This window comes from Peromyscus leucopus, chromosome 1 (genome assembly GCF_004664715.2).
Source record: "Peromyscus leucopus breed LL Stock chromosome 1, UCI_PerLeu_2.1, whole genome shotgun sequence".
Classification (NCBI taxonomy): Eukaryota; Metazoa; Chordata; class Mammalia; order Rodentia; family Cricetidae; genus Peromyscus; species Peromyscus leucopus.
The window spans coordinates 28,781,748-28,798,571 of record NC_051063.1 but is presented as its reverse complement, the minus strand read 5'-3'; the positions used below and the strand labels follow the sequence as shown (position 1 = coordinate 28,798,571).

The following is a 16,824-nucleotide window of genomic DNA, read 5'->3' as shown; positions in this document are numbered from 1 at the left end:
GCTCTCTCTCCCTCACCCTGCCCCCCCCCACAGAGCGAGAGAGTGAGAGTGAGAGAGAGAACACAAAGATATGGGTATATCCGTCCTTTATTCAACCTTCCACCTGCCCCGCCCTGCCCCAAGCCTTCATCTACCTGTGTGTGTGTCTGCTTGTTTGGACAGAAGTCTTCAGGGTCTATAACTGCAGAAATCTACAGGCTTTGAAGTTTCCATTCAATATTTATTTCTGACTAGACTTATTTGCATCTTTAGGAAATATGCTTCTCCACATGCTCACCGGAGATCCACAGTGGGAAAATATTTACTTTATACAGAAACATGTTCCTGGCATCAAAATTGGATCCTACAGCCCATCTGCTCCCATAATTTCTAGAGCCTTGAAAAATGCATATCTTTGTCTCTTGAGTCTTTTCTCATCCCCCAACCCAGGTACAGTGATGTCCCTAGTCCCATGCCAGTAAAGAGCTGGTTTTTCTGGGAGTCAAGGGAAAGTCAAGAGGGGTGGGTGAGGCTCTCTGTGGGCATAGCAGGCCTGTAGCTGGCCTTGTCTGCCGGGTCCCTTAGCCAAGACGTAGCTGTCAGCATTCCCAGAGCTCTGCAGAGGAAAGCATGATCCATCAGGAAGCCCTGAGTGGTGGAGGAGCTGCAGAGACAGAGAAGTGAAAGGAGCCACAGAATCACTGTTCTGGGGAGGGACCGGGCTTGTTTTTGCCATGGGGCTGTTTTAGGATCTTCAGGAGATATTGTTGGGGAAACCCTGAATAAGAAGTGGCCTCCTGTGAGGTCATCTAGGCAGACAGCAGTCCTGTTTCTATAGGAGAACACAATGACCGTGGAGATGTAAGTTGTCCAGCAATGTGCCTCTCATTCTGTTGGCTGTTGACATGCCCAGCGCTGATTCTACCTTTCCACAAGAGAAACTATAATTTGTTTAGCTTGATCTAGGATTCCAGCAAGCCCAAGTTTCCTGCACCGGGCTGAGCAGGACTGCAGGAGTTAAAAGTTTTATAGAGGTCCAATTTCTTCTAGGTTTTGGGGTGGTGGTGAGGTTTGTCTTATGTTTGAAATAAGATCTTGCTATCTAGTCAAGGCTGTCCTCAAACTTGTAATCCACCTGCTTCAGCCTCCCAAGTACTAGGATCATAGGCATAAGCTACTATGCTTGGATCTTTCCTATCGTTTCAACTAGAGATGGCATCCAAAGGCCTTGCCAGTGCTCACAGCTCACAGTACTGTGCAGGGGCTCTGCGTCCTGGGTGGTGGGCTCATCACAAAGGGTCTCAGGACAGCTGTTGGCATCTGCTTCATCTTTTCTACACAGTACCAATACTCCCTGGAAAGCCTCTCAGCACGTCTGGAGCAGGGCTGCAGGGTAAGCTAAGTGCTCTGCACACCACCCTCCCCCACTAGGTGAGACCTGAATGGGTGAACACCTGGACCACAAACACAGCCAAGGCCTTGCTGGCACCCTCACCCTTGTACTAAACACACGGAATGGCATAAAACTGCTGGCTATTTCTATAGTCTGGCTGAAGTTATTTCTTCTCTGCAGGAATCTCTAAAGATACCTCAGGCTTACTCAACTGGATCAGATGGCATTCAGCTTGAATGGAGTGTTAATTTCAGAAAAAAAAAAGAATTCCTGGCCATGAGATTAATGCTCTAATGGCCCTGGGTTTCTAACTCAGCAAAGCGCAACTCCAGCTCAGATAGCTCCTCACAGAACCTGGATGACAGCGGTGGCCGAACCTGGAGACCCCTCCTGCCCACTCACTCTTGGATGGGACTCTGAGTCTCTGGAGTACACTGTTAACTAATGACACCGTGATGGGGATTACAGTCCTTCTGTACAGGCTAACACCACTCATTCTGCTTAACAACCCAAGAACTGACTCACAATTGGACCCCGGAATGATTGGCTAATTGAATCAGTATGTTGCAGAAACCATAATCCTGATTGGGAGAATCAAACAAAATATACAGCTCTAAGCAGAACCCCATGGCTGCATTTTGAGAGGCATGAGGATCCGGGCTCTAACGCTGGTGAGGCTGTATGAGCTGTGAGCAGGGATCGGGAATGGAAGGAAGCAGCTGCATGGTTAACATGGAAGAAGCCAGTGTTCGGAGGAAATCAACAAGCCTCTGCTTGACCCAGGATCATCCAGCAAGCAGGATACGCACCAAGATGCAGAGGGAGGGGCTGTGAAAGACCACAGGGCCACTGCACGGCAGGATGATTGGGGGCTCTTTTCTCGGCTCATTACACTCTTCCATTTTGGGGAGTGCTTTTAACTTTAAATATATTCCATGTCTGACTTAGAGAACTTGATTTTTTTCTCCATATTTTCTCCTATAGCCAGGATTTTCACCTAACCTATACTGTAATTTTCCTCTGACACTTGAATAAAATTTAATAAATTGTCCTTGAGCCTCCTTCTGAGTCTGTTTTTAAATTCTTTTATTAATGAGACCAAGAACCCCAAAAGAGAACCTCTGTGTCCCCGGCTAAGAGTTTCAGAATCCAGGTGAGTACGTGGGCACTGTTACAGCACCCACATTTCTAGGGTCTATCAGATCTGCTCCACACTTACTCACAGTTGGAGATGACAGGACTTCCATTATGCAGGAGGGAAAAATGATAGAATTCCAAACAGGAGTGCACTGGAGTCAGCTTGTTATGGACAGGTGGGCCACTGTGAGGAACTGAGGCAGCTCCTTGACATTAGAGTAAGAGCTTGAAAGACTGTGACGAGTATTTCTACCATGGTAACCAGCCAGGGCTTTAAAGAAGGTTGTTCTTGAGCAATAAATGAACCCCATGTTGAAGAAACTTGGTGATGCAGTTGGTCCTATGGGAAAGACTGCCAAGGGTCACATGCACTGGCCAAGCCAAGCTGGAGCTCAGTGACTAATGTTGTGTTGGTGTTTCCAACAGGACAATGAGAAAGACCTTGTCTTTAACTAACTTTCTGCCCAAGAGGCCGTAAGAAACATATGAAGGAATTATGATAATATCTTGTCTAATTCTGTTTGTTTTGTTCATTTGTGACAGGGTCTTATGTAGTCCAGGCTGGCCTCAAACTATATAGGCAGCTAAGAATGACCTTCAATTCCCAATCCTCCTGCCTCCATTTCTTAAGTGCTGGGAGAACAGGCTTTTCCATCACAGTCAGCAAGTCCTTGAAAAAGTTAAGAAAGGCTGCTAAGAAAACCAAAACCAAAGACAAATGAAGAATTTAATATACAGTTTTACAAACGACCTAGTTTTTTTCCTGACAATTCTAATGAGGCAGATATTTTGTTGTTTTAAGTTTTAACTTTATCTTTTTATTTCTAATGTTTTAATTAGCACACAAGGTAACAGGTTTCCCTGTGGTATTTGATAACACTTAGTTTGGGTTAATTCCCTTCACACTCGATGCCTTTCTGCTGCCTCCCTGCCCTACCTCCCACCTCATACCCTAATCCTAATTTTATACTTAAGTCAGTCTTCATTCAAGAGTAAAAGAGGGAAGAGCAGAACCTGGATTTTAAAACCACACACCAGCTCCCTTGCAAATGCTTCCAACCCATATCTGCAATGGCTTCAGAGATATCATGCTGTAGGGCCCAAGACAAAAGAAAGGGCACATTTGTCAGGCCAAAGTGAAGAACAGTGTGGCAGGCAGAAGGCAGCATCATATCATCATGTTTTGGCTGTAATTCCATGGTAACAGTTACGAAGGAATTGCTTGTTCTGGGTGCCGGTCTATGTGTTCAACATACAGTCACACACTCTCATGACAACAAATAGGTAGCATGGACCCCATTATGTCAAGGAGGAAACCACAGCAGAGAGGTGGTCAGTGTGGACCCTTCCAGGTTATAGAACCCCATGGCTGGGTTTGGGGGATGACCACATTACATCCAGCTCCAGCAAGGACCCTCAACCACTACACTTAGCATACATACACCTTGCCAGGAGCACTGCTAACCATTTCAGATAGAATGGTAAGGCTTCGGGATGTAGGTGAGACTAGAAAAGAATTGATGAACTGAGTTTTGTCCTAAAGGCATGGGATCTGCTGAAGGACTTTAAACTGATAGGTAACGTGATCTGTATGTGTGTTATGAACTCTTCTTGGCTCTATCAGCTGATCAACAAAGATTTACTTAGGACCAATGCACACCCACGCTGCTGGGGCAGTAATGGGGCACGCAAAATGGTGGAAGTCAAGCTGCAGGAAGGGGTGGCAGGCTGCAGAAAGGATCCGAGTGTGGATAAATCATCGGAAAATGGCATTGTGGTGGGAAAGCTAGGGTGTGGGCTTGCAGCTGTGGCTCTTCCAAGTACATGGTGTCTTGGGAAGTCAGCTTTTGGTAGGTGGTTAGATCACTGGCTCTTGTATCAGCCCAGCCAACACGCACCACCTGAACACCTTCTGTATGCACAGCTTCGGCAGCCCTGGGGTAGCGTTCACATACACACCTCTACCTGCTGACCACAAGTTATGAATCATGCTGTAATTGGTTTTAGTGGCTTCCCTGCCTGGACTGCTGTGATCTAAACAAGGAAGCATAAATGTCCAGTATGGGATTAACAAAGAAACTCTACAGTTGGATTTCTTATGGAGACATGAAATCTCCATGACTACAGCAATGATGAGCTCTGATTGTTTTTCTCTGAGAAAATGAAAAGGAAATGAATAGGCACTAATGTAGAAATGCATCGCCCTCAGTCACACAAAATCCCCCACCCTTAAAGAAGAAAGGGCTGGTAAATGCCACGAGGCCCTCAGGAGATCTGAAAAACAGTGGTTGATGTAGAAAATAGCACATTAAAGGGAGCATGCTGCTAACTGGAAATAGAAAAATGATTATAATGATAACGTCTTGAAGCATCTTAAACAGCAGATGGTCTTTGGACAGTGGGAAGGGGGATCATTTACCTACTTTTTCTGTAACTTTCAGGAAAAATGTGTTGTAAGAATAGGCAAACATGTTTCACAGTAAGGCTGGTCTGACTCCTACATCACCATGAACTTCAAACTGCTTTCTGGGATACACCCCATGGCTGAGAGCCATGTGATCCGTGGTGTTGAGCCTGGGTGAAGAACGGCGATCCTGAGTGGCACCACAGGAAAAGGAAAGCTGGACACTTACTAACCACAGCTGCTGAGTATGCTGCTTAACACCTTAGCTCTGCAGTTTCCTTCTGGAAATCTCAGAAATGCAGCCTGTGAGACACAAGGCTGCCTCAAACAAATGAACGACAACAACAACAACTATTTTTTGTTTTTCCCATGTTATTGCTGTTGTTATCCACATCCCATTCTGCCATTAACCATGATTTTAGTGTCCAGATGCCTGGTTTCCTTTGAGAGCACGGAACAGGACTTCTCTAAAGGACCCTTCGTCCAACTCACAAGGCAACAGAGGCCAGGGCACCAGCTCTGGGTCCCAGGGCAGGTGGCCACAGGTGGCAAACGTTGGAGAAGGAATTCTCACATGTCTGTAACGGCTTTGCAGGGAAGAGGTACAGACACTGCTTGATTTTCCTTTCCCTGGGGCCTTGAAGTCAGTTAGCATAGACTTGCTCTTCAGACTCCGTCCTCACGTTTGCCTGCTTAAGAGGTGGTGGTGGGCACTTATATATCATGAAGAAATATGTGGGGGTGGGGCATGCATGAGGGTCTACATAAGAGAAGGTGACCCTATCCATGAATTATGTTCTCCTTTGGCTCTTTGGAGCCCACCAGGATCCATACAGTCCCGAAGGACTTGATTCCCCAACAAAAATCTTGAATTTGGTGGAATGCTTGTCTAGCGCACTTGGGAGTCCTGGCTTTGATCCCCAGTATACAACTAGCTGCAGTGCTACAAGGCCATCATCCCAGCACTAGGGAGGTAGAGGCAGGAGGATCAGGAGTTTAAGGCCATCATCAGCTTCATAGTGAGTTTGCGGCCAGCCTGGGCTACATGAGAACCTGGGAAAAGTAGGGAGGGGAAGATTAGAAATTTTCTGGAAATCTCCTTTAAACATTAGGACTTCTGTTCACATCACTAGGCTGCTGGAAGTTTTCTCAGTGAGTTTGCAGATAGAAGGCTCTCTGTTCGGTGAACATCTCTGTACTCCACATTCCCTCTCTGATCCCTTAGCTGGTGACTCAGTTTCTTTCTTCACTTTGGAAGACAGGGTCAGTGCCATGTAAGCCACTTTACAAGGCTGGCAATTGACAAAGAGTTCTTCACAATGTCTGCTGCTCCATACAGCTTTGTTCTCATTCCTTCATCCTTTTCCTCTAGTTCCCAAACTCAATGTGAAATGTTTGCCATAAAAAACATCCATCGAGCCCAAGTGGAGAAACATACCTTCCCTCCAGGGGCCTCCTGTCACATGTGCAGAACAGGCCACATCTGTGAAGCCAGTGACATCAACTCTGACCAAAACAAAACTGAGAAGGATCTTAGAATGTTCCTTACAGCCCCTCAGTCATGAGAACTTACAGGATGAAGACGTTTTAAATAAAGCTACTTTATGGGAGAGATGCAGAGAGAAAGACATTTTTCAATGACGAAGTACCAGTAAGTTCGCTGCGACTTCTAATATCTCATGCAGAATCACAACATCTTGAACAAGTTTCTAATATTCGCCCAGGGAGGACAACGCAGGAGTATGAGGATGGTCAATGTCTTTGTGACACAAAGCAGATTCTTCTGCTTTCTGTTTTTAGAAAATTACCTTAGCCCTTGTGCTCCAGCAGCCGACTGTGGTGCACATCTGGAAAGGATCTTTCAGGAAATCCGAGCCTGTATTAAATACATTCTGCAGGAGGTGGTGTTTTCTGTCACTGTGCCTCCTCCTCACTGGCTTCCTGGAGTGCGGACTGTGGAATAGAGCTGTAGGTCTGAGTCTGAATCTACCTTCTATCTACTAGAGAGCCTGAGAGCCGAGCACGTAGCATAACCTCTCTGCGGCAAAGGTCCGGCGCTGCAAATGCTCAAGCTTCCTGTATCTTGTTTATTAGCATCTACTTAAGTTGTCAGTCATAGTGAGATTATTAAACCTGGAAGTGGTTCCCTGGAGGTAACTCAAAGTGACCATGTGCTGATGGCTAAATCCCACAGCCTTTGAGACAGTCATGTGCTTTGCTTCCTGAATCTGGCAGGCCTCTGTGGCTAAGTAGTTCTCAAGCCCTGTTTCCTCAAATCTCTGCTCCTCTATTCTGGTATTTTGGAAGCTCCAAGACATTGACTAGAACCATGGGGATATCCTGATCATTCCTATCCCCTTAGCTTCCTTGCCAAGGTCCTTAGAAGGTCCCAAGGGCAAAGGTTCAGCACATGGATCATAGGCTTCCCTCACCATACTCCATGCCTAACCTACAGTGTTTTCCACGCAGCACAGCCTGAGGAAAGCATTCAGACGCCAACATGGGCACCTTGCAGTTTCCCCCATGCCTTCTGCAGTCAGAAGAAGACTTCCAGGTTCAGACAAGGCAGGATGCAGAGATGGTGTACTCTTCTCCTTTCAGATCACATCACACTGCTGTGGCCCCCTGAGGGTAATCCAGTCAGCATCCAATCAATCTGGCATTCCTCCTGAAGCCACCTTGCATGAACACTGACAGCCATCAGTCAGCACACACCAGGTGGCTGACATGGCTGGACAGCTACTCTCACATTGGCAATTCTACAAAGTAAGTTATGGGTGTTGGCAAGCTACTCCATCCCAACCAGGAAGCCGCTTTCTGAAGCCTCTGGTCTGGTGTCCCAGAGCTGCCCTTCAGCAGGGGCTCCCTCCCCGACTACCTACAGCCGATCCCTCCCAATGCACAAACTGATAGCTGCAATGTAAACAGACCGTAGACAATGGCAGGCACACAGAAAGACCACAGGCAGCTCCGTGCTGCATCCCCAAGTCAAATAAAGCTGTTTGTATTACCCATGCCAAACCAGGTCTATTAGCGCAGAAAATCTAGCTCTGCAGTGCTTGTTTTTAAAGGGAAGAAATTGAAGGAGTCGAGAAATTGGAGGCTTTCTGGCTGATGAGACAATCATAACGCTCTCAGCCACCCAACAGTTGTCTGCTGGGATAACCACAGGTGACAAATATGTTAAAACTCTTTAGAGTAAGTCTTAGCTCATAAGCCCTTGATATTTCTGCAGGGAAAATTAATAAATCAGTTTTGTGACAATTTGGCCACAGGGAGAAATAGAAATCTAGATGTTCAACCAATCTTTCACTAGTAAAGCTACACTGTAAGGCTCCCGACCAACATGGTGTAAATTTACATCACGTAGAATTCAGCAGGCCCGTGTCTTCCGGGGGGAATTTCAGAAGTGGCCTCACATTCGTCCTGGAACTCAAATCAACTGCTCAGGGACTCTGGACAGCAAAGGTCACCCAATGTGGCTTTATTTAATTATTTATGCTAGTCTCGCCTCAGAAACAAGTTTGAGATACATTCTGGTATAGCTACCATACAACAGAGTCAAGGTAAGTATTAGTGAGGGGGCTGAGAGCCACAGACAGACAAGAGTACAGAACGCACACGTCCCTGCTGAATGGGCAAGAACTACACATCTGAAGCTGATCTTAGCATCCCTGGGGAACAAAGTCAGTGACTAACACAATCCATGATACCTAGAGAATTAAAACAAGATAGGTATGTGTGAGAAAACCACACGTGAAAGCATGCATAGGACTGTGGGCCGCCATTTTGATTCCTAAAGTTGTCTACCTTACTCACATGGTAAAAGGGAGTTTGCTGATGGGACCAAGGCAGTCACAAGGATCCTTAAGAGTGGAAGTAGGCAGCAGGTAAGGAATCCAGGTGTGGTCTTGTGTGCTGGCAATCCCAGAATTCATGAAGCCAAAGCAGAAAGGTCACAAATTCAAGGCCAGCCTGGGCTACACAGTGAGATCTTATTAAAGAGCGGGCCTGAGGGGAAGATCAAAGAGGGGGAGAAGACGATGACAATGTTGATGGAATGACTAACGGACAGACTGACAGACAACAGACAGACCTATGAGCCAAGACATCAAGGAATGAGCGCAAGACATGGGCACACAGTAAGAAGTTCACGCAGCAAGTGCCCCAACCACAGCCCAGTGCAGCCACGGTGAAGTACTGACCCTGCAGACGCGTGAGTGGATGCATTCCATGTTTAAAGCCACCAGGTAGTGTAACACGTTAAGCAAACACCCCTGAACAACATTAACAGTAGGAGTTTTGAATATCAAATTTGCTCATGTAGTAGAAATTATATTTAAATTGAGCTACTTACTAACCACAACACTTCAGGCAAGTACCCTAATTTCTCTGCAGTTTACTTATTTGGGGTGAATGACAGCAAATCCATCAGCTATAACTGGGGAGGAGGGGTTAGGCGCATCTGACAACTTGCACCTGTTCACGGCTGCTCCTGGTTCCTAGGTAAAGGAGGAAACTCATGAGCACCAGTGTCTGTAGCCCTGCTCTGGACCAGCCCAGAGACGCCACACTGGCCTTGGGATCCCTATGAAATGCTAGGGTTTAGATGACCAGCCTGATACTTCTAGAATTCATCTGCTAATAACTTGATGTATAACTCCTCTCCAGGCTACACAGTCTGTGTGTTCAAAGTCTTCAAGCACTCAGTAAGGTCATGACAGACAACAGGCTCATTCCTGCCATGGAACCCAAAGGCCTTTCTCTAGTAAGTCTTCATCATCTTCAAGGACATCAGAGCGTCCTACAGGCCAACAAGCCCACAATCTAGAAACATGCAGGCAGTGCAGTTCTGTGTAGAGCTCCTGTACACAGAGCACTACCGATCTGAAGACTAGATCACCAAGCCTGTATTCTTTAAGGGGAGCTGACTACTCTCACGGGGATGTATAGAGGCCAGAAACTTAACATCATGACGTTTACAGTCAAAAGGTCTGCCTGAACTCTAATTAGCTTTGGGAACACCAAGTAAATTCTAGAAATTATCCCAAATGCTGTTTTCTTCAACTGAGCCTTGGTTTTTGGAGGCTTTTCCCAGAAGATGAAAAATTAAAAATCACACACTCTTAATTTTCATAATTTGCAAGCCCTTCCTTCTTGCTGTGACTCTCAAAGGTAAGTGCTAACTTCCTCCATGGAGCCTGGGCCCCAAGCTCTGCCCCCACGGCTGTTGATTCACTTGCACCAAGTGAATCAGAGGAGCCAAGGAAGAAGTGGAGAGAAATGGATACCTGAGTGGCTAACGACCTACACTCCTACGAACAAACCTTAAACAGAAACATGAAAATAAGGCCCCCTATTAATCTTTAATGGGCTTTCAGACTTCCTAAGGAAAATTATATTCAACTGTAAATATACACTAGGCCATTTTTCTTTTAGGCAAGTTGTTTTAGAGTCAACAGACTTTGAGCTTAGCAAATAGCTGCTCTCTAATATCTTTCTTCCATGACAGGGCACAGAGAATATCACAATTGTGCAGGAGGTAGGCACTCATGGGGGTGTGCATCAAGAGAATGAATCACTCCTGCTAACAGAAGATAGCTCCCCCTTCCCGGAAATCCTTAGCTCTTGCTCTTAGCAATTCTTCTCCTTAATGTCTCTTGTAGCAGTTCCCCACCCCATCCCATATCACTATCTGCATTTTATATAAGGCTCTCCCAACTGCATATAAAACATTTCCCTCTTTTCTTCTCAAGGACAAAGGAGCGGAGGCCCATGGTTTATAGAAGCTGTTTTCTAGAAATAGGTTCCTTAACTTCTTTGCCTAGCTTGCCGTGGTTCATACAGGGAGCAGGAAACTCCAGGAAGCACTCTTCCCAAGCCTTCTCTGTCTCTGAGCCTCCAGTAGGAAGCCCATTTCGGCCTCGATGCTCACAACCTCTCCATTACTTTCAGCTGTAGACCTCCACGTTTAGAATAGTCTTGTCAACACCATGAGAAAAAGCAGGTATTTAGTAAATACTTGAATGTGTGAGCAAATAAATCTAAGTTCCAAAGACTAGGGCTCTGATTGCTTGTTAATCAGCTCTTATCATGCATGGCTTGGGTTTGTAGGTTTGCCACATCATGGGTGCAGATGCAGAGAAGCCATCACAAGCCCAGTGTGCTGTGGGATGGTCTGTATGTCAAATTGCTCTGATTGGTCAATAAATAAAACACTGATTAGCCAGTGGCCAGGCAGAAAGTAGGTGGGACAAGGAGAGAGGAGAATTCTGGGAAGCAGAAGGTTGAGGTAGAGAGACACTGCCAGCCACTGCCATGACAAGCTGCATGTGAAGACACCGGTAAGCCACAAGCCACGTGGCAAGGTATAGATTTATAGAAATGGATTAATTTAAGATATAAGAACAGTTAGCAAGAAGCCTGCCATGGCCATACAGTTTGTAAGCAATGTAAGTCTCTGTGTTTACTTGGTTGGGTCTGAGCGGCTGTGGGACTGGCAGGTGATAAAGATTTGTCCTGACTGTGGGCAAGGCAGGAAAACTCTAGCTACACCAGTGTTCTAGACTGTACTTACAATAACTGTGTTTACTTAGAACCTGTCATCACACCTGATGGTGTAGGGACACAAATCATCCAATGTACAACAATCTCCTCATCCAGGTTAGCCTTCATCCACAGTTGTGTACACTGGGTCCCAGCAAGATCCATGATCAGCCCAGTCATGGACCTGGTTAGAGTTGGAACCAGATTTGGAGAAGAAACCCACATACTCCTAGTGCAAACTCACCTCACAGACTTCATGCTCTGTCATTTCAGCTCTTGAACTTCTGCCTCCATCTTGAAGTGAATTTCACATATATGGAGCTTGATCTGACTTAAATGTCTATCAGTAATTTTACTGAGACCAATCAAGTGTAACGATAGAACTAGTGAGCACCATCTAACAGTGCTTATCGTTGAAAAACATAAAAATACAGTATTTGTTGTTACTGTTCAGTAAGGCTCAACCACAGCCTGGTGGCACTGCTATGTGGAGAAGTCATCTGGGACTGGGCCCCATCTCTCTGAGCAGTCCTCTCCCAGGCTGTGGTCATCTCCAGGGGTCATCGTAGATGTCAACCAGTATGGCATCCAAAGCCAGCATCGCTCTCGGTCATAGAGATCCCCAGACCACGCCGGCCTTCCCTCACTCAGGGACCACTCCCAGGGTATCACAGGAGGCACGGAGTGGGGGCTGGCCTCCCTTTGAAGGGCAGACACATACGTGGACCCTCCACAGAGTGAGCAGGTGCCATGTGCCACGGGAAAGTACGTAAGACCCAATCCCAACTGCCCTGCTGCTGCAGGTCTCCACCCAGGTCTCATGTCCCCATGTGAGGCATACACGCATGTGACACCTCCCAGGGCCTCTCTCCCCCACATCGAAGGAGCCCTAGACATGCGTCCTGCTGTCCCTCCTCTCAAGGTTCTTCCCACTCTGACCACCCAGGGACACTGTGGCAGGTACCACACTTCCTTCACGGGAGGGGCAGTCCAAGGAACCAGGTAGGGTGTTTAAGACCCATAGGAGTACAGGCCTGGCAAAGAGGTAAGATACTTGCTGGGTTCTGGCAGTGCCGGAGGCCAGTGCCCTCTGTATTCCTGTGAAGAACAGCCAGCCTGTCTCCCATGTGGAGCAGGGAAACTCTCCTGCATGGCTTGGTATCAGAAACCCAGTCCGACGATGTTTGGTGGAACCTCTTGGACACCCACACATACCCCTTCCTGCAATCTAGATGACATTCTCAGCCCAGCCCAGTCCACGCTCCCTCCTGAGACCCACAGATGTGTTCACAGAGGAAATAACGAAAGGAACTGAGTGAACACATCAGCTGTCCTTCTAGTCTACTACTCAGGACACAAAGACTGCTCTGAAGGTCATTTGTGGAAGGAGGGCTTCTCTCCAAATAATTGCCCTCAAGCCCTCTGTTTGAGAATACATTTTCAATTGTAACTCAGGCCACTTGACTCCATTCAGGCCAAGGTCAGCCTATGGACAACTGTTGCCTCCTCCTTCTTGCACAAAATGAGGATTCAGATTTGACAGGCAGTCGGGCTACCCCTGAAAGGATCCAAGCAGGTTCATTGTTACTGCATTGTTATGGTTTGGAGTTAAGAATTTCCCCAAAGGCTCGTGTGTTCAAACCTTTGTCCCTAGTTGGTGGGACTATTTTTGGCTCTGGAAACTTTAGGAGCTATGGCCTAGATGAAGGAAGTGGGTCACTGGGGTTGTGTCCTTGGGAGCTGCATCTTGCCCAGGTCCCTCTGGACTGGCCATCATGCCCAGATTCTGCCACAGGTTCCCACCACCATCATGCTGTCTCCCCACAGGGCCAGAAACAGAGCAAGTGATCACCTGCTGTGGGACAAAATGACATCTTCTCCCTTGAAGTTGTTCCCTCCGACATTCCAGTCACAGAGTCACACAGCCAACTAACATAGAAGCATCTTAGTGTCCTCCATGTCACCGGACAGGAGCTTTCACCTGACTTTATAGCCCTTCTCAATGAGTTCCCAAGCCTCCAAGCAAAGTTCCTTTAGTGCACCAAGGGTTTCCCCACTTATTCTTCTTGCCCATGACTAACTTCTTAGCCTCAATGGCTTCCCTATGGTTTATGTTCAACTGGCTAGACAGTCCAGCTATGGCATGTACTCTCTCCTTCCCACCCCACAGGCTCAGATCCCAGCAACACTGATCTGGGTGTGTTCCTTCTCGATCAATGTTTTGAGCTGAAAGGAGGATATGACCACCAGCCTAGAACACCTGGCCAGAGTTTAGCTCTCCAAACACGAACCTAGCAGCAGCAGCAGCAGCAGCAGCAGCAGCAGCAGCAGCAGCAGCAGCAGCAGCAGCAGCACAGGCCTTTCCACTGAGACTCTCTGACCCCATTGCAGACCTCCTGCATCAGAACTGATGCCAGCCAGCACAGGCTGAAGCTGGACCACCAGTGACCCTTCTGAGACCTTCCAGAACCATCTCTCCAGGCCTTCTGCTGCAGCACAGATACCCACCCTTACCTGCCTCCCCAGTACCTCCCTGAGGGCACCCCACTCATCTCTTACCCTTCAGCCCCACAAAACATCTGACTCTCTAGTCCTTATGACCCACCAAATGAACCCACGAGCAGCCACAGCACACCAAACAGCCAGTCTAGCAAACCAGAGAGAAGTGTAACAGTCATAGGCCTTATTTGTAGCTGAAGGTGGTTTAGCTTGAAGTCCCAATAGTGAGTTGATTTCTGGGCCTTTTCCTGTCTCTGCAGAGAGGTCTCCCAGTGTGGTGGTGTCTGACTCCTTTGCCAAAGTATCCTTGAAGGGAAGGCATTTCCTCAACCCAGATCACTGTCCTAAGAAGCTTCAAGCTGTTAGATGGAGCCAGATAACTACAAGAGGAATTCCAATGGCTAGGTAATCATAGGAACCTGCCATTTCTGATTCTATGGGCAGATTAGGTAGTCACTGTACCCTTACACACACACACACACACACACACACACACACACACACACACACACACACGAGTGGGGTAGGGAGGGGTTGTCTCCAGCACCCAGCCAGCCAGTGCTCTGATCCTGGGACTTGCCTGAAGAACCTCCTCAAGCCCCAACCTCAGAAAAAAGCTTTAACAAATGTTTCTAGACACAGAAATTTACAACCATCGACGGCATAACAGCTCAGTGCGGTGGTGAAATCCTCTAGCATTCTGGAAAGGACAAGGGCTGCTGATGAAGGTGCTGTCTTCAGTAGGGTGCTTCTCCCAGCAGGACATCATGCAAATCCATATTCTGCAGCCTGCCTAGAGCCCCAGAGCCTAGTATAGCTAATGGCAAAGCCTGACATCCTTAGCATTCACCCTGACTTAGGGCTCATCCAGGGCCTGCCCCCATAGACAGCCCCAAGGCACACCCTGCTGACATGCAGGTCAGGCTCAGGGCAGGTGCACATACCCACACTGCCTCAGTACAGAGACATTGGGAAAGATGGTATATATGAACCCAAGTCTCCAGCCCAAGATTACCCCAGTCCATCCAATGTGGTAGTGCCAAGTGAGATTCAGGCACCCTGCTGGTCCATGGAGCTTTACTGGGGTCAATGTGGTTGTTCTCCAGTCAAATGAAGCTCTCATTCTCAGGAAGGCCACAGGGGTTGGCCAGAGGCCACCTGCTGTGAAAATGCAACAGACTGAATGCAAGAGCCACCTAAAGGTCTTCCCTCCAGACACAGGTTCTGAAGAGTGTGAAACTTTCATGCAGTTCCCTTCATACTTATGCTGCTGTTTATGAGAATTCTTCTAACAAATAGATTCTGTTATTTAAAGTAACACACAGGCTTCTTGATGTTATTTTTAAGTGAAATGTAAATGGAGCTTTTCATTAGCATGTAAACATTCCTTCAGCTTTGATGTATATAGGAAGTATTAATAGATTTAACCCATATAAACAAACCCCCCTGGGATTCCCAGTGGTGTTTTCAAGAGTGTAAAGAGGTCTAGAAACAAAAAGGCTGAAGATTTTCTACTTTAATGAGAAATGAAATATATTTCCAAGAGGTACAAGATGCTAAGGTCTCTTAAACACTTTTCATTGAAAAGAATTAAATAAAAAGTGAAAACGAAGTTCCCTCCAGCCTCCAATTTCACTCCTGCTCAGTGTTTCTGGCAGCCATGTGGGCAGCTTTTAAGACAGACACCCTTGACCCAGCAGCGGGCGGCGCAGATTCAAGATCTTGGGCCGTGCAGCCCACCAGGCCTCCTGAGCTCCAACTCCAGTCACAGCACTTGAGTGACACAGAAAGGACTTGAGATCTCCCGTCCTCGCCACTCCAGCTCCCGTCCCCGCCCTTCCCACTCCAGCTCCCGTCCTCGCCCTTCCCACTCCAGCTCTGCTGGAAAGAACTGAGCACAATGCTTGGCACACAGTAAATGTCAAATCAATGTTGCTCGCCCTTACCCTAACCTCAGCTGCTGCTGACATTCACACATTCCTGCAGTGATGTCCCCAGGCTCCTGAGTCCCCTGTGACAAACCACTCTGCCTCTAGTTGTGGCTTGCTTCCCAATGGGATGATTCATGAAGCCATCCAGGGGAGGACGTGTAGGTTCCATCCCGAGTCAGTGAGTGCCCTTTGCCTGATCCCTCATCAGACTGACTCACACACAGCACTACCTCTGAGCGCCCCCTATTTGATGTGGTCACTTTGGGTCACTGAAGCTGTCACATGCCCACAAGGCTGCCAGTCACACATCCCTGCTGCCTACACATCCTCAACAATACTGAGTCTCACCACTGTGGCCCAGCAGCCTCATGGCCAGCTCCACTCACATCTTACTGCATCCATGTATGTTAATCACTGCATATTCTACAAGAAATGTTCCAGAGATGACACATACCCCCACACACCTCTAGACATTGTCCACTGCCTCCATCCTCCCACTTTTCCTGGAAGTCCAAACACCAAAAGGGAAAAGAGGGCTTTGTATAAAGCTTAGCAACATCACCCCTGGAAACAGTGTTAGCATTTCTATGAGCTTCTCAGTGGTGTGGATGAATAGTGTTAGGCAGTGGGAATCTGCTCCCCCCACCACCGCCCCCATGCACACATCCAATTTTAAAGGTCTCTGATGCTATGGGACAGAAATGTTACATCTGGAAATTTTTGTAGAAAAAAATGAAGAAAAGAGTGCATATACCTGAGAGGTCTCTGTACTCTGTGGCAGCTACTGGCCAACACACTTGCTTCATTTTAACCTCAAGCAGCCTTGTGAGGATTGAATCAGTGGTCCCACCCACAGAAGGGAAAGTGGGTTTCCAGCTGCCCATATTATGACCACAATGGAAGTCCAGGTCTGTCTCACTTGCTGACACTGACAG

At 47.3% G+C, this 16,824-nt stretch overlaps 1 protein-coding gene across 4 annotated transcripts in view; it reads right to left on the bottom strand.

Annotated features, from left to right (window-relative positions):
* The window catches only part of Gfra1 (GDNF family receptor alpha 1), a 218,823-nt gene that overhangs the window by 35,662 nt on the left and 166,337 nt on the right, over positions 1-16,824 (bottom strand). The window lies entirely within an intron of this gene.